General features: G+C 40.1%; 1 protein-coding gene and 1 long non-coding RNA gene across 4 annotated transcripts in view; one reads left to right on the plus strand and one right to left on the minus strand.

Moving 5' to 3' along the window:
• The window catches only part of LOC101746447 (ATP-binding cassette sub-family G member 8), a 72,008-nt gene that overhangs the window by 16,230 nt on the left and 36,394 nt on the right, over positions 1 to 19,384 (plus strand). The gene's annotated exons all lie outside the window — the stretch shown is intronic.
• LOC110386197 (uncharacterized) lies at positions 1,914 to 5,940 on the minus strand. Of its 2 annotated transcripts, XR_009976040.1 has the most exons (4): positions 5,700 to 5,940; positions 5,410 to 5,532; positions 2,168 to 2,337; positions 1,914 to 2,075 (listed from the first exon to the last, which is right to left on the minus strand). It is a non-coding gene; the product is annotated as an uncharacterized LOC110386197 (long non-coding RNA). The 2 variants fall into 2 exon arrangements; XR_002431422.3 differs by having other exon boundaries at positions 1,914 to 2,337.

Consider the following 19,384-nt stretch of genomic DNA (forward strand, 5'->3'; position numbering starts at 1 on the left):
ATATGAGCCTGTTTATATATATACAGTGTGTCCGTGCACCAGTGTCGGAGACTTAAGGGGGGAAAATATGGGGATTTTATCGACAAATCACTATCCCAGTTTTCTCTTGGCCCCTCCTTACTTAAGTCAAATTTGTATGGAGTTGGAACATTTGCCTTCGTTTGCCGCTAGGGGCACTGTTCCAACTGCATACAAATTTCAGGTAACTTTTACGCTATCGAGAACGTTAAAAAACTCTCACTAAGCACACTGAGTACGAAGTGGTATACGCAGTCTACGCGCCTTTTCTATATCATTGTGGGGACGTCTCTTCCACCACATCAGCTCGCATAGGAAGTTGAGCCCTCTGATATTACTGATGACCCCTAGATGAGGAATTGTTCGAAATGATACTGACATCTCGTTTTTACCATCGCACCGCCCGCCACCGGAGTAGAGTTCATCCATACTACCTGGAGCCACTGCGGTCATCCACAGTGCGTTTCCAGAGATCTTTTTTGCCACGTACCATCTGGCTATGGAATGAGCTCCCCTCCAAGGTGTTTCCCGAGCGCTATGACCTGTCCTTCTTGAAACGAGGCTTGTGGAGAGTATTAAATGGTAGGCAGCGGCTTGGCTCTACCCCTGGTATTGCTGACGTCCATGAGCGACGGTAACCACTCACCATCAGGTGGGCCGTATGCTCTTCTGCCTATACGGCAATAAAAAAAAAAAATATATTTTTATGTTAAACATTAATTATGCGTAATTATATACATCACTGTAATAAACACTACAAGCCGTTCTAAGTATATTATTAGCTAGCTCAAAGCGAATCAGAACAAATATAAAATACAGAAAGCACTTAACATAGCACTCACAGGTGCCATTAGCCACAGCGAAGTAAAATTTTAACCTAAAAAACAACAATGGTTGTCCCACGACATTTTGGACGGTACTAATTCCATTGCTAGTGCAACAAAAAAAAAAACGCAGTAACAGTTAAATATAACGGCGTCTCGTGAATCAATGAGGTAGCCGTAATTAACTGAAGTAAATTTTGAAATACATGGTAACAATAACACGTATTATTACTCGTAATTTTAGAAAACTATCTGTCATGAATTACTTCGGTAATTACCTAAACCAGCAGACGAACTATAAGCTCATCTCTCTATTTGTATCCTCCTCTTCCTCCATCGTGTTTCTCAGTGTTGAGGGTCGTGACATTTACCGAAAACTTTGCTCCTCCATTTCATAATATTAAAATTCATTCATAAAGGTTTTGTTGGGATGGGAATTACTAGTATTGGATTCCCGCGATCTTCCACAGCAGAATTTCAGAGGCTATTTGGTTTCTCTGGGCTACTGAAGTCCTTGTTCGGGTTAGTCGAATAAGAACTGTTAATTTAATAGAAATATTGGGGCGCGATTGATTACCGGTTTAAACCACGCAATGAATACAACTTGAAATTTCAGATTTGTTTCGAACCCTACAACGACTGCTAAACATGATTAAATTTCGTAAATTTTTGAGCCGACTTATTGTCTGTCTATCTGTGTATACATGTACTTACTTTATCTTATATTAATACGGTTTACAAAAAAGGATATCACTGGCTAACCACATTCCTTTTTTTTGCGGATGTCCTATTTATATACAAGCTGAAACTGTACGTAAGAATTGTTTTTTTTATATCGATGACCTCCAAATAAAATAAAATAACGACATTGAACGCCAATAGAATACATAAACAAAATACAATTTCATTGCTCCGACATTGAGTTAGGTCATGTTTCCCAATAACTACGTTATCTGTGGTGCGTTTCAATTAGGTATTGTTACGAACTGCTTTATAACCCGTTAAAAGATTTTATGAATATTTTAATCTGATTGTTTATTAGATTAGAAACTTTTCTAATTATAGCGGAAATCCATTTCAAGCTTCCATTTAATAACATCATAATAAGTTACAAAAAAATGTTACAAAATACAAATTAATTATTTAGAAATGCGAAAGTTAATAAATTCCGGAACTTAACGAATAAATAGAATAAATTTCCAAAAAAATAAATCCAATTTCATTCAATCACGTCTGAAATAAAAAGTTTTAAGTATTTAAATATCGAAATAAAGAACGCCGATCACGTTTGTCTCATCGCGCAAAGGAGGTTGCAGCAGTTTCACCTTTCCATCTATCTGTATTCCGTATAATTGGTATCTCGTCAGTGAAGCGCTTTCTTTGATCGCACGAGGTTACCGGCTCTCACCTGTGTTAAGCTCAGCTGATTTTGCGTCTAATGAAGCGTACTTGACTTTGCTTTTATATTTTGAATGTGGCTGTACGATTCTGGTTCCTGTGCCAACAAAATAGGATTCAAGTTTTGATGCGTAAAAATCTTTATGATTAAAATTTGTCTACCTACTTTCTATAATCTCGTTTTTTATGCTAAACAAGAATCGTATGTGACCTGAAGCAGGAAAGAGAGTGTTTTCGGATTAGGTGATATGTTTATACTAAGACTCAAATTCTGCACGGAGATATCAAATTTTCTCAGTAAGCACCATAGATTATACACTTAATATATTAGAGACGTATCTAAAGAGGGAATCGGGTGGTTAAACTCTCCCATGATATACAATATTGATTTCTATTATTACTGACGATGTTCTCGGATGTTGATAGAGGCTGTTTAAAGTCGAGACCGCTGCTATACAATGCAATTGAGACTCTGACCTCACGTCTCAACAGGGGTCACGGTATTACGCTCTAATGTCTCTATATTAAAGGACTGTGAACTTGTCTACATATCTAAAAATAAATAAAAGGAAATAATTTATCGTAAAAATGTATGTCGAGTGAAATTTTAGTGTAGTTTTTTTTTATGTCTATAAATAACATAAATGTAAATATAAGTGCCATACTTGAAATTCAACGTTAGTAAGACACTTTCAATTGTATAACACAAGGCTGTGTTGTAACGAGAAAGTTTATATAGCTTTCCAGAACCCTGCACATATTTATATATTCGTTCATCTAAAACTAGTTTTTAGACATAATTTTAATTGAATAAACATAAAGAATCGCGTCATCGTATCAGAATTCACAATATTTACTTGATAATAAAAGAGGTTTATATTAACAAATAGGATATAATAATACAAATATAATACGACTTAGTAGGTGTACAGCTGTGGGGGACAACGACGAAGTTTGACAAACAATGCAAAGGTTAAATAAATAAACACAAACAGTTGACTACCAGGCCCCATCATCGACGTGACGTATTTCTCACTCAAGAGTTTGACAAGAGCGTGGAAATGTGAAGAAGATTAATGAATTTTTTTTTATTGTATAGATGAAGTGGTTATCGGAGCCCGTAGACATCTACAACGTAAATCTTGAGATATAAGTTCTAAGGTCTCAGTATAGTTACAACGACTATCCCACCCTTCAAATCGAAACGCATTACTGCTTCACGGCAGATATTGACCAGTGATTACGCAAATTATAATTTTGCAGCTTTGATTTTTATTACACGATGTTATTCCTTCACCGTGGAATTCAATCGTGGACATTTGTTGAGTACGTATTTCATTAGAAAAATTGGTACCCGCCTGAGATTTGAACACCGATGCATCGCTCGTCACGAATGCACCGGACACCTTATCCTTTAGGCCACGACGACTTCAAAATCTATCTCTAATGATGATTATTTGATGTCATCACTTAAAGTACTTTACGGTTTGTATATTGCTATAATTTTTTTGTGGTCACGGACGATTGACCGAATCTGTCGTTCGTGACCACGAAAACTGTAAAATATTCGAAACGTCAGCTGATATGAAAAAAGAAAATAATAAAAACGAGATTAAGCCTTAAAAGTAATCTTAAATATGTCTGCGACCTGTAGACGGCGCTGAAAACATTACAATACATAATTTGGTGACAACGAGATTAAATCTTGGAAATTAAAGTTCAAACCCGTTCAACAAACAATAAATGTCGTCCGAAATTGGTCATACGAAGACTGTAGTAGCAGATATTATAACAGTTACAAAGTTACTGTTAAAATTAGCTATGCCTTGCCGGTACCCGCTATTCGGTAGTAGACGCATGACAAACCAACGTCAAGTCAGTCACCTGTGAAGTTGAGATAATGTTGGGTTTGTAAATTGATATGCCCGGCCGACTGTAACAGTTTCATTACCACCCGTAATCGCACTTAGATTCGGTTGATGCATTCTGCACTTAACTGAGTCAGTAGGGCCCTAAAATTTCTTGGGCCCGCGGTCTGCTTCTAGCACCTTGCAGATCGTCAAGTCCCATATACCCCGCGCGACCCCTAGGCCTTGTAGGAGGTACAGAACCCGGCTCGAAAAAAAAAGTAACACACGTGTCCAAACATAACGTGTAGTCTATTCAGACTAAAAGTATTAATTTTTTTTATCGCAAAATGAAGATATGACAGAAATGTGATATCAAAACCTAAATAACCTAATAATAAACCGATCGGCCGTGACCACGAAAACTGTGAAGTATTCAATACGTCCGAAATAATATAATGACAATAAAAGTCTGGAGATCAAACTGTGAAAGTAGTTTTAGTACAGTAGTAAATAATTACCGAAATTTCGCGAAAGCCCTGAGACCTATCTACTAATTGTAATTACCAATTATACTTGTCGTATGATTTGCCGTTTAATTGGTTTCATGCGAATTTATCAAGTCAGTTTCGTAAGGTCCCATTTAAGAAGGAAAAAAATTGGTAAATGTTTAAAAAAAGTGTAGTTTAATAACACAATTTTTTTATAAATAGAAAACCGACTTTAAGGCTATAAAATTAGAGTATCATTAATGTTGGTCAGATCTTGAGTTTGAAATGACACTGCATCAGAAGCTCAAGCTTCCGTATAAAAAAAAAAGAATCATTTAAATCGGTTTAAGTAGAAAAAAGTGCAGAGGTCACATAAAATACACTCGTATTGAGAACATCCTTTTTTGAAGACAATTAAAAAGGGTTTTTTTTTATTATTAAACAAATTATAGTCTTCAATTACTCTAAGCAAGTAAAACATCAAACTAGCTAATTGACTAAACTGAACAATTAAGGCCGACCTCCGTTCACAATGGGTATATCTATCACTTGACTGCCGGGTCCGCCAAGCGTAAAGGTTATTTACACGAACGATTAGACAATCTGTTAATAAGTCTGATGAATAAGAACATAAAAAAAAAATCCGATATAAAATTGGATCTTTTTGAGCTGCTCAAGAAAATTATAATAATATACATACTTAATATCTTAAACGTTAAAAAATGGAAACGTTCAAAGAATTATACATAATACAAATTGTTTTTTATTGTATTATTGTAATACTGAAACCATTATCTGCCGTTAGACTTACTAAGTGACTTTTTAATTTACCTATAATATGAGTTTCAAGTTTTGATAGAAATAGTTATAGATCTTGGAAGACGCACGACCGCATTCGTAACATGCAACATTCAATAAAATTACGACGATTACATGTTCTTTACATGTTCTTACCTGCAATAAGAAAATGATGACAACATTATGAACTAGAGTTATCCGAAACTCGACTAAAATTTTTACAAAATCAGAATTCCATAGCTATTATGAAATTTAGAAAAAGATTCCAAATTACATTATTAATAAAAAACCTATATCTTAATACGTGAAGCAAAAACTTTTACCCCTTTTTATGAAAATTGCGCGGACGGAGGAGTATCAAATTTCCCAGACTTATAGAGAATATAGAGAAGAAGTGCAGAATGTTATTTTATTTTTAATTATGCATAAAAAATATTGACTTTACTAAATCAATTAAGCATTACACACACTACCATGTATTTGACAAACACGCATGCTATCAAACTTTTTTTATTGCTTACAGTCTGTGGTCAAATTGAGAATATATTAAATACGGACTTTTTGGCGGGAACGCGAGGAGTGGAGTTGTGTGATTTGTTTTATTTTGTATATTTAGTGTTTCTTCGGGTTTAAATGTGTGATAATGGTGGTTTATTAACTGTTTAATATCTGTGAAAGAGCACAAATGTGGGAAAATAAAACAAAGCCGCTGAACGTAACTTCTCGGGATCCTCCAAAAAGTCCACTGAAAAAATCTTAGTAAATTACCACCATTTTACTGAAATTATATTTCATCCCATTTCATTTCATTTAATATCATCCCAGTTGATTAATGTCTCAAATTAATCATCTTCATTTCATTTCACTCCATAATATCATTTTTCATAAAAATATGAATATAACTTAAAATAAGACATGACTTAAAGGTCTCAGTTACCAGGTCATAAAATCCCTTAAAAAATATATTAAATACATATTTCTTGGCGAAATCTGTGATTATAGAAGTATAATATTATGTAGTCTTTAAAAATAGAATCATAACAGTACGAATTTATAATTTCAATTAATTATAGTCGAGTTAATTATAATAGTTAATAATAAAAAATACAATTCGTTTCTTGAGAGTCGTTTTAATTCACGATCAGTATTAGAATTAGGCTTCAGTGTGCTTAGTGCGAGTTTTCTAACGTTCTCGATAGCGTAAAAGTTAGCTCATATTTGTATGGATTGGGATCATTTGCCTACGTTTGCCGCTAGGGGCGCTGTTCCAACTGCATACAAAATCAGGTTAACTTTTACGCTATCGAGAACGTTAAAAAACTCGCGCTAAGCACACAGATTTACGAATGCAGACTCTGCGGTAGCGGCACGACGCTGCGTTCATACACCATAATTTGAGAAAGTACGTAATACTGTTACCGTTGCATAACGGGTGTATTCTTAACCTTTTAATATCAGCAGAGCGAGTCTAATCCACGTTTTGTTACCGAATTCTTTGCCTATTCAAATAGATTAGGCGCGCTCGTGTCTAACCACGAGTATGCCTTAAACTAAATAGGTAGCTCTAGTTTAAATCTATTGTCAAAAAAAGGAATGTCGCCTGTTTCTTTTTACGTAACACTTTGAAATAATTACTAATGTATGGAATGTGAATGTATGAAATTGGATTTTATTTTAATTCGATTCCTAATAGTGTATTTTAATCAGAATATGTACTTTCTAAAAAAACCGAATTTGTATAATCGCGATGTTGAGACCCTACGAGGAATTCACTTTATTTATCGCAAAACTAAATTGTAAATTAATAAACTATACAATTTACATAATTAAAACCTTATAATTTAATAAATAAACCATACAATTTACATAATTATATATATTTAAACTAATTAGTAAAGGTAAAATAAATGCTTTTCAACATTGAAATTAAACACTACATTCGTTTTTATCATAATCGAAATTTAGAATGGCGTCGTACAGTATGCATTATTGATCAGTTGGAATCAAATAGTTATGATAGTCAATTTATCTACCGCTCCGATAATAACGGCACATAAATGTTTATAATGTTAAAATCATTCACAATTTTATCTTCGCTTCGGGTCGTTTGCTTGAATTTTCACTCGTCAAAGCCCAAACGATTATTCGATTATTTTGCACATAATTTATTTAAATTAACACATTTTAGAAATTTCGTTTCTGAAATTTTATACGATCAACTTTTACTATACGTGATTGAGTGTGTACTTTCTCGCAAACGATTTACGCCTTCGCTTAAGAAATAAACTAAACATCGATTTTGTTCGTCGAAATCTCTCTCACGTTACAATAGGTACATCGGTATGTGAATAATCACAGTACTCATTTCTTATATGCGGACTTAGCCATGACACATATAAGGATATATGAGTCGACTATTATCAAAGCCGGCAATCTGACTTTTGGACAATGATTGGTAAATCAGAAAAACGAATTATTGACTTTGTATTCCATTGGCAGTCACAAAACTCTTCAGAACGACATCTTAGATAAATAACAGGTTAACTATTAACCTTTATTTAATGCAGGTTTTGAACCGTATTCTTTGAAGGAGACGATTATATTCAAATCAATCTGTATTGACATATCAATAATTTTTTTTGTCCAAATGCACAGATTGCCACCTTTGATAATAGACGACTCATATAAGGCTAACCCATTAACCAATTATTTTTAAATGTTAAGTCACATTATCTTTTTAGTCAAAATGGTCAACCCAAAAATATGATCTAGTACTATCCAAGTTTGATTTTATCTTGATTGAATTATCTTTCAGTAAAATGACTGAGTATTAGCAACCCTCGAATCCAAAGAGAATAACCTTTTTTTTTTATTGCTTTGAAGGATGGACGAGCTCACAGCCCACCTGGTGTTAAGTGGTTACTGGAGCCCATAGACATCTACAACGTAAATGCGCCACCCACCTCGAGATATAAGTTCTAAGGTCTCAGTATAGTTACAACGGCTACCCAACCCTTCGAACCGAAACGCATTACTGCTTCACGGCGGAAATAGGCGGGGTGGTGGTACCTACCCGTGCGGACTCCCAAGAGGTCCTACCACCAGTGACGTGTATAAGTACGTTCGCTGTTGTAGTCATTTGGAAGCTGCTGAAGTAATTGGCATTATCTTAACTATTAGAATACCTAACTGCAGTTGCAATGAAACATTTTATGTACAACCACCGAGCACGATTCTGTTGTGTTCCATTCATTGTTTGCACTGAAGGCGGATGTTTAACGCATTAAATCTTTATTGACTTTCCTTCCATCGATAAGTGTCAACAATTCTGCTTTTCGTATCAATTTCTCAATCAAACAAAAGAAACCAAGACCGAAACGCTTGCAATCAAAAATGACAAAAAAAAAATCGTTTTAAAAGTGTTGCAATTAAAATACAAATAAAGATTAAGAAACTATGGCAACCATTTTTTTAAGACAAACCCGTTCTTGATACTTTATATGGTACGTGCGAACGAGATTCATATCGGTTTCAGCAAATGGTGCTAATGTGGCTCTCACGAGGTCGCGAGCGGTCAAGGCGGCTGTCTCATCAATTTGCAACAACGCGACATATGTAAATCTAGCATAATCATATCAGATGAGGCTGTGTTGTGTCCTTGAATAGCATCGCACCATCTCTTCCCGTAGGTGGCGTAGTGGGCGACTAATTCATGAGAGAATGGGTAGTGGCATTCTCAAAGTTATTACTCACGGCATAATTGCTGGGGTTTCGGTGTGGATGAGATCATGTCTGTTGTCATTTGTATATATTCACTGAGTCAGCCCTACTATTCTCGGGTAGCTTACTAGTTACTAGTATCCATCAAATGGACCGTGTATAAAAAGCGAGGTATTAAAAAATGTTCAACAATCCATCTAGGTACATCAAAGACGTTATGTGAATGGTAACAAATCATTCGATCATCAGAAAGTCATTCATTTTGTTTTACACTTGGGCGTGGGTGTGTATTTGAGCGGTGAAAATTGTTTTTTTTTAAATAATATTATCCAGATATAGTCTTATAAAACGATGCTACTGTACATCCAATAATCTACTATCCACTAAGGCATACTTAACGTATGTTCGCGAATGACTTCCTCAATAATGGAATAAGATGGGTGAGCATTTTCCTTTTGAATTCTCTTATATAGGAATAGACATGAATTCCAGCTCAAAAATCGACTTCAAGACTAATTTCGTCAATCCAAAACAATCATTATTATTAAACATTGAGTATATTGACTTCATAATATTCATGTCACAATAAATGAATGTAAGTGGTTCACATTTGCACAAACATAATTCAAAAACTCGAAATAGGAGCATTGTACTGCAATAAAGCCAGTTGCACAAACAGAGAGCCTCTAGTGATCATGACCTACATGAAATAAATATTAATTTAATTAATTTACTAATTGAAATAAACGTACCGACAGACAACACGTGCTCTTGTTTTGCTCAGTTTACGATAATGTAAACAATACACGTATGTATTTGGTGATTAATATTCTTATAGGAGATGATTATTTTGTAGTTTATTATTGTTGTTTAAATCGAATTAATTTATGGGAGATGAATTGACAAAATTATAATTTTTTTCGTTTTGGGGAAGAGATAATTCACTGTTCATCTCGTGTTACTACAAGGGATTATTGTTGGTTAAATAGAATTAATTTATTGGAGATGAATAGACAAAATTATATATTTTTTCGTTTTAGGGAAGAGATAACTGTTCAACTGGTGTTTGTTATTACAAGTGATTACTTACTACAACAGAATCTGAATTTTGCCGCGAGTCTAGAGATGTTTTTATTTCCTGCTCTTCAGACCTGAAGGCACAATGGCTTCGTCGTAGAAACAAACTGTTTGTACCAACTCTAGTAGAATGACAATATAGTAAAGCATTGGGTACATAAATTAAATAGTTGGAACGTAGTGGTGGAAATTTAACACAAAATTTTTGGAAGCGTTTCAACTTTTCCTCTGTCATTTCTGACGTTCGTGAGCAACGGTGACCATTACCAATAAGGTGGACCGTATACACGTCCACCTATAGGGGCAATAAATATCAACAGATTCTCAATTATTTTTTAAATTTAATCATTCTTGAGTCGTAAGTCAATATATATTTTAATCCATTTTGTAGAGGCCATTATATAAGCAGTTAGCACTTTTTATACCAGATTGCAGACTCTAAAACATCGAATCATAAAACTCTAAATTGATAATTTCGAAAGTTATCGGTGAACTAAATAATTTTATGCGATTTGATTAACTTTCTGAGCTTAGGTACACTTGTTCCTTCTCTTTCACTTTTAAAATTCTTTGACTTCAAAAATAAATAATTATTTAAATAAAAATAATAAATAATTAACGGAATTGCAATTGAAAATAGTTGCACCGTTTTTTCTTTCATATGGTGACCATGGACTTGTTGCTCGGTACATCCTAAAATAATTCTGACTTGGCGTAGCTTTTGTAGATTTCATTTGTTTTATATACATTTTTTTTTATTGCCCTTATAGGCAGACGAGTATACGGCTCACCTGATGGTGAGTGGTTACCGTCGCCCATAGACTTCAGCAACGCCAGGGGCAGAGCCAAGCCGCTGCCTACCGCTTAATACTCTCCACAAACCTCTTTTAAAGAAGGACATGTCATAGCGCTCAGGAAGCACCGTGGAGGGGAGCTCATTCCATAGCCGGGTGGTACCTACGTGGCAAAAAGACCTCTGGAAATGCGCTGTCGATGAACGCAGCGGTTCCAGATGATATGGATGAAGTCTGCTCCGATGGCGGGAGGTGGGATGATAAAAAGGAGATGAGGGGATCATCTCAAACAATTCCTCAGAGCACTCCCCATGGAACATACGGTACAAAATACAGAGGGAACCGAAGTCCCTCCGCAGAACCAGAGGTTCCAAACGATCCGCGATATGTTATATTTTTCATAATAATCTATATATTAATACGTGAAGCAAAAACTTTGTATCCCTTTTTACGAAAATTGCGCGGACGGAGAAGTATGAAATTTTCCACACTTATAGAGAATATAGAGAAGAAGTGCACAATGCTAATATTTTTTTAAATAATGCATAAAAGATACATTAAATCAATAAAGAAAACATTACACACACTACATACCATGTATTTGACGCACACACGCATGCATACTATTTATTGTCAAACTTTTGTTCTTGACGTCTGTGGTCAAATTGAGAACAGATTAAATATTGTTTGTCTTTATTAATATTTTTTTATAGAGTAGCTTTGGCGAAATTTGTTATTATAGAAGTATAAAATACAATCATAATAGTGTACAAACTTACAATTCCAATTAATTATAGTCGAATTTCGATTACTGCGGGACCTCTAGTATGGTTAAAAGTACATTCTTTCAGAATCTTATAAAGTAAATGTATTTAAATTAATGTATACGAAACATTGTTTTTCTATCGCTTCAAGACATTCAATCCATTTGTCGCACTAAGTTGCGAACATGCAATTTTACGCTCTGAATGCCGCATTAAACTATTTTATTGTTTTAAAAATGATTTCAGAGTTCTGTTGTACACACGAAGATTGTGGATTTATGGTCGGTTTTTTTTTTACGTAATGAAGATAACCAGAAAATATGTTTACGATGACAAGCGATCAGTGTTTTTTTTTTTATTAAGTGTAATTTGAAATACAACTCAATCTTATGTGGATAGATACCTAGAAGGCAGATGATGATATTATTTAGGAGTTTTAAAAGACTCTGTACGATCATTTATAAAAAAAAAAAATTACTACTTTTCTGTTCCACAGTTTTGTATTTATAACATTACTGGCGGTATGAACTCTTGTGAGTCCGCGCGGTTAGGTACCACCAACCTGCCTATTTCTGCCGTGAAGCAGTAATGCGTTTCGGTTTGAAGGGTGGGGCAGCCGTTGTAACTATACTTGAGACCTTGGAACTTATATCTCAAGGTGGATGGCGCATTTATACTGTAGATCTCTATGGGCTCCAGGCTTATCACCAGGTGGGCTGTCTTTGCTTGTTGTCGAAAATCGAATTCCGTGGATATTGAACTATTAGATGATTTAAATAAATAAATAAATACTTGAAATCTTACAGCATTGTAGCGTAACAAGAAACCAATTACCAATATCGATGACCGCGTTGACTGGATATGGCATTCGATTTAAATTATGATAATCGATTACAAAACGTGCGCGCTTGTTCCGATCGTTACACTTAACAGATCATTTGTCACTGTTAATAGCCTGTGGCAATAATGTTATCTTTTGCATAGTTATTCTATTACTGCGGAAAAAAATATTGCAAATAAGTTTCACATTATGAGAGAATTGTATTTCTTACATTTTCTCAATAAAAATAAAGATGGATATAATATAAGTAAACTTAGTTATTTTGATAAAGAGGTAAATTTGGAAGATAGAATTAAAATTATAAAAAAAATATTCTAATAATTTCTCATGGTGTGCTCCGCACTAAACGCTTCACTTTGCCCCTTTTGCCTTTTCATGAGTTCTGTCTCATGCGAGGTTTGGACGTTGGTTGTTGAGCGACAGGAGGTTTTAGTCAATTCGACTCTGACATGCCTCGCCCTCCATCGCCAGTGGAGGGCGGAAGTCCGGCGATTTCCTACTGACCAAAAAATAATAATTATTTCTCATAGTTTTATTAAGAGTGCCGTTGTCATTAATAAATTAATTTACCTTTAACCAGAGCATTAAATCAGATGTTAGCGTGGAAGCTAGTGCTTACTGAATTACTTACCTACAATTCGATCTGCGCCGTCTGTGTCTAATCTCCCCGTAATGCCAGATTATCCTCAAGCCTTACTACTGAACTGGACGATTTGGCTCAGTCAATATTGAAATTGCACTTAATTTTAAGCCATGTCTTCGGGTTGAGAGAAAGCACATAAATAGTAGTACATAGAATAAAATGCATGTAGATTTTAAACTTTGTAAAACTAGATTTTATTTATTTCACTGACGTCCTCCCGAAAATGAAATGTGAATTATAATAGTTAGGAATTTACTAGAGATAGTGCAGTAAGCTTACAGAAGTACAGACCCGAAAATTGGGTATAAACATTTTATCCTTCGATCGTCGAGGTTACGATTCTTGACTTCTGCCAGTGCACTGTCTCGTAGATAAATTCGGTGGGGCGCAAGAGAGAAAGAGAGGGAGAGAGAGAGGGAGAGAGAGAGGGAGAGAGAGAGGGAGAGAGAGAGGGAGATCCTCTTTTTAGATGTCGTCGAATGGAATAAGGGAAAAGGAATCAATATCCGACTCTGGCCCCCTAAGTGATTCTCCTGTCCCTTCATACGTCGATTTGAGAACCGACGAAGCATGTACATATAAATACTCTGTCACGAAACAAAGCAAATGAGTGACTGAGGGTTGCGTGCATGCACGCTGCTTCTGACCCGGTCGAAGATCTCCGATAAGGCCGACGATTGCGTCCTACAAAGTCAAAAAAAATACATACTTGTATTTAATATAAAATGTACACAAAATACGATCTAACACTATTCAGCATTGTGTTGCTTTTAACTGACGCGCTCGGACTATTGATATTTTCAATCATATAACAAATTCGAAATCTTCTTTGTAATTTGTTATTAAATTAGAAATCTCGCAATCTAGTAATATTATAGTATGCTTATACTATACTTACTATTTGAGCGTGACAAGCAAAAAGACAGACGCGTTCTCGACAGGTTGTTTAACATGAAACTTGGCATCAGAATCACGTTTAAAATTTCACTCGTAACTACTGCTTTCCTAATACTTTACAACTGATGACAGTACAATTCATTCCGATAGAGGCACCCGTCACGTGCGGACGTGCTCATCGTCCACTCGATCGCCCGGTCTTTGTTCGCCCGGCTTTTGTTAGCCCGGCCATTGTTCGCGCGGCCTGTGTTTGTGGTACATCTGCCGACTAAGTGCTCTTTCTGGAAGTTTTTATTTGTTTTGTTTCCTTTTGTTGTTTCTGTGTTCGTGGTACATCTGCCGACAAAGTGGTTTCCTGCAAGTATTTATTTGTTTTGTTTCTTTTCGTAATTTCTGTTTTGTTGTGCTTTTTCTTTGTCCTGTAGTAATCGCGCCGCATTGCCACCTGTGTTCAATAGAACCGCTCAGGTCCGAGAAGTTGGGGCCTCGCCGCAAGGCGAGTGTTTTCAAGACCCGGGGCCGCCCCACCTGGGTACTCAGCGATCATGGACGCTGTATTCGCGGAATTCCTCCGACTTCGCCACCCACAGCTCGCCTCGGAGTTTTTGGCCTTCAAGGCCAATCACACTGCGAGCCCTCTCGAGGACTCCGCCGCGCTCGCTGCTCCTGCGTCGCCTGTAACTGCGTGCAGAGCTTCTGCATTGAGCACCGCAGCCTCTGTCGTGCCTGCCGCTCCCGTGTCGCCTATACTGGCGAGAAAAGCTGCTGCGTCGTCCGCCGTGACCATCGTTTCAGCTGAGCGATCATCCGCGGCCTCCGTCGCGCCCTCTAAAACACCTACACTTGCTCGTAGGTCGCCTGCACCCGCCTCCTCGTGCTCCGACTCTGACTCGGACATGGAGGTCGACCTCGCCCCCGCCTCATCCACGGATGGATTCACCCTGGTACAGAAGGGTAAGAAGCGTGCCGCGGAGTCTCGAGCTCCCGCGGCCGCTAAAATTAGCAAAGCCGTGAACGCGTCGCGCCCCCGCCCTCAGACTCCCGTTGCGCCCCCAGCCCGTGCCACTCCGTCGCCGCGTCCGGTGGCACAAAATAAAACCCAGACCCCTCCCCCGGTTATCCTTCAGGAGAAGGCAGCTTGGGATCGAGTTTGCCTGGCCCTTAAGGCCAAAAATATAAATTTCACGAATGCCCGTAACCTCGCGAACGGCATTCAAATTAAGGTTCAAACACCCGACGACCATAGGGCCCTCTCTTCTTACCTCCGTAAGGAGCGTATAAGTTTCCATACGTATACGCTCCAGGAGGAGCGCGAACTCCGCGTTGTAATACGCGGAATCCCTAAAGAGTTAGATGTAGAGCTCGTAAAAGCCGACCTGTTAGAACAAGGCCTACCAGTGAATTCTGTGCACCGTATGCACACCGGTCGCGGTAGGGAGCCATATAATATGGTTCTAGTCGCTCTCCAGCCTACCCCCGAGGGTAAGAAAATCTTTAACACACAGACCGTCTGTAGGCTCTCTGGTATCGCTGTCGAAGCCCCCCATAAAAAAGGCACTCCTAGCCAGTGCCATAACTGTCAATTGTACGGGCACTCTTCCCGTAACTGTCACGCGCGCCCCCGATGTGTTAAGTGTTTGGGCGATCACGCCACGGCCCTCTGCGCTCGCGACCAAAAAACCGCGACGGAACCGCCTAGCTGCGTCCTGTGTCGAACACAGGGTCACCCCGCGAATTACCGTGGTTGCCCCCGAGCCCCTAAAATAAATCGCCGCGTCGCCCGCCAAAACCGCCTCCGAGCTTCCGGCCCAGACATCAAAGCCTCGGCACCCTCTGCGTCGCAGGCTAAGCCAGCGTTCGTTCCGGCGGCGGTGCCCAGTGTCTCGGCCTGGGCAAAACCGCTGCCGTACACGAACACGGCTACAACTCCCTCCTCCGCGATTCGTCCCGCCCCCGCGACTCGTCCCTCTCCCGCGACTTGCCCTCCGACCGCGTCCGACAATCTCGCTTTAGCGATCGACTTCTTTCAGTCGATCAACTTTGAGCGCGTTAACGCTTTGGGCGACGCCATTCGCGCTGCCTCCACTGCACAACACTTTATCGCCGTTGTGCAGGAATACGCCGACGTATACGCGTCATTAAATACGTACGTCCTCCCCTCACTCCGCCGGTAATCAATGGCGTATATAAGTAGAATAAAGCCCCTATCCGTAACGATAGGATTTTTTAACGCTTACGGTCTCGCAAATCAACGTGATCAGGTTTCTGACTTTTTGCGTGACCACCAAATTGATATCTTTTTAGTGCAGGAGACCCTACTTAAGCCCGCGCGCCGTGACCCTAAAATCGCGAACTATAACATGGTCAGGAACGACAGGCTCTCTGCCCGTGGTGGTGGTACCGTCATTTACTATAGAAGAGCCCTGCATTGCGTCCCGCTCGATCCTCCCGCGCTCGCTAATATCGAAGCATCAGTGTGCCGAATCTCACTGACGGGACACGCGCCGATCGTTATCGCGTCCGTTTATCTTCCACCGGATAAGATCGTTCTAAGCAGTGATATCGAGGCGCTGCTCGGTATGGGGAGCTCTGTCATTCTGGCGGGCGACCTAAATTGTAAACACATCAGGTGGAACTCACACACCACAACCCCGAATGGCAGGCGGCTTGACGCGTTAGTCGATGATCTCGCCTTCGATATCGTCGCTCCGCTAACCCCGACTCACTACCCGCTAAATATCGCGCATCGCCCGGATATACTCGACATAGCGTTATTAAAAAACGTAACTCTGCGCTTACACTCGATCGAAGTAGTTTCAGAGTTAGATTCAGACCACCGTCCCGTCGTTATGAAGCTCGGTCGCGCTCCCGATTCCGTTCCCGTCACGAGGACTGTGGTGGATTGGCACACGCTGGGCATCAGCCTGGCTGAATCTGATCCACCATCGCTTCCGTTTAGTCCGGACTCTATCCCGTCTCCTCAGGATACCGCTGAAGCCATAGACATCGTAACGTCACACATCACCTCGACATTAGATAGGTCATCGAAGCAAGTTGTAGCGGAGGACTTCCTTCACCGCTTCAAATTGCCCGACGATATTAGGGAACTCCTTAGAGCTAAGAACGCCTCGATCCGTGCGTACGATAGGTATCCTACCGCGGAAAATCGTATTCGAATGCGTGCCCTACAACGCGACGTAAAGTCTCGCATCACCGAAGTCCGAGATGCCAGATGGTCTGATTTCTTAGAAGGACTCGCGCCCTCTCAAAGGTCTTACTACCGCTTAGCTCGTACTCTCAAATCGGATACGGTAGTAACTATGCCCCCCCTCGTAGGCCCCTCAGGCCGACTCGCGGCGTTCGATGATGACGAAAAAGCAGAGCTGCTGGCCGATACATTGCAAACCCAGTGCACGCCCAGCACTCAATCCGTGGACCCTGTTCATGTAGAATTAGTAGACAGTGAGGTAGAACGCAGAGCCTCCTTGCCACCCTCTGATGCATTACCACCCGTCACCCCGATGGAAGTTAAAGACTTGATCAAAGACCTACGTCCTCGCAAGGCTCCCGGTTCCGACGGTATATCCAACCGCGTTATTAAACTTCTACCCGTCCAACTCATCGTGATGTTGGCATCTATTTTCAATGCCGCTATGGCGAACTGTATCTTTCCCGCGGTGTGGAAAGAAGCGGACGTTATCGGCATACATAAACCCGGTAAACCAAAAAATCATCCGACGAGCTACCGCCCGATTAGCCTCCTCATGTCTCTAGGCAAACTGTATGAGCGTCTGCTCTACAAACGCCTCAGAGACTTCGTCTCATCCAAGGGCATTCTTATCGATGAACAATTCGGATTCCGTACAAATCACTCATGCGTTCAACAGGTGCACCGCCTCACGGAGCACATTCTTGTGGGGCTTAATCGACAAAAACCGTTATACACGGGAGCTCTCTTCTTCGACGTCGCAAAAGCGTTCGACAAAGTCTGGCACAATGGTTTGATTTTCAAACTATTCAACATGGGCGTGCCGGATAGTCTCGTGCTCATCATACGGGACTTCTTGTCGAACCGCTCTTTTCGATATCGAGTCGAGGGAACCCGCTCCTCCCCACGACCTCTCACAGCTGGAGTCCCGCAAGGCTCTGTCCTCTCACCCCTCCTATTTAGCTTATTCGTCAACGATATTCCCCGGTCGCCGCCGACCCATTTAGCTTTATTCGCCGACGACACGACTGTTTACTATTCTAGTAGAAATAAGTCCCTAATCGCGAAGAAGCTTCAGAGCGCAGCCCTAGCCCTAGGACAGTGGTTCCGAAAATGGCGCATAGACATCAACCCAGCGAAAAGTACTGCGGTGCTATTTCAGAGGGGAAGCTCCACACGGATTTCCTCCCGGATTAGGAGGAGGAATCTCACACCCCCGATTACTCTCTTTAGACAACCCATACCCTGGGCCAGGAAGGTCAAGTACCTGGGCGTTACCCTGGATGCATCGATGACATTCCGCCCGCATATAAAATCAGTCCGTGACCGTGCCGCGTTTATTCTCGGTAGACTCTACCCCATGATCTGTAAGCGAAGTAAAATGTCCCTTCGGAACAAGGTGACACTTTACAAAACTTGCATAAGGCCCGTCATGACTTACGCGAGTGTGGTGTTCGCTCACGCGGCCCGCACACACATAGACACCCTCCAATCCCTACAATCCCGCTTTTGCAGGTTAGCTGTCGGGGCTCCGTGGTTCGTGAGGAACGTTGACCTACACGACGACCTGGGCCTCGAATCAATTCGGAAATACATGAAGTCAGCGTCGGAACGATACTTCGATAAGGCTATGCGTCATGATAATCGCCTTATCGTTGCCGCCGCTGACTACTCCCCGAATCCTGATCATGCAGGAGCCAGTCACCGTCGACGCCCTAGACACGTCCTTACGGATCCATCAGATCCAATAACCTTTGCATTAGATGCCTTCAGCTCTAATACTAGGGGCAGGCTTAGGGACCCCGGTAACCGTACTCGTCGAACTCGACAAAGAGGTCGACGTGCAACCTAACCCATGCATCAGCCCGCTGAGTTTCTCGCCGGATCTTCTCAGCGGGTCGCGATTCCGATCCGGTAGTAGATTCATTCGCGAAACAATTGCTCTTGAGTTGTTAGGTCTCCTTCGGAGGCGCTCGGGCAGTTGTTAGCAAATCCCACCCCTCTTGGCTGAGCCTTTGCTCGCCCACCTGTCCTGGTGAAACTGGAAAGGCCTTCGGGCCACCA

Source organism: Bombyx mori, chromosome 22, assembly GCF_030269925.1.
Source record: "Bombyx mori chromosome 22, ASM3026992v2".
Lineage (NCBI taxonomy): Eukaryota > Metazoa > Arthropoda > Insecta > Lepidoptera > Bombycidae > Bombyx > Bombyx mori.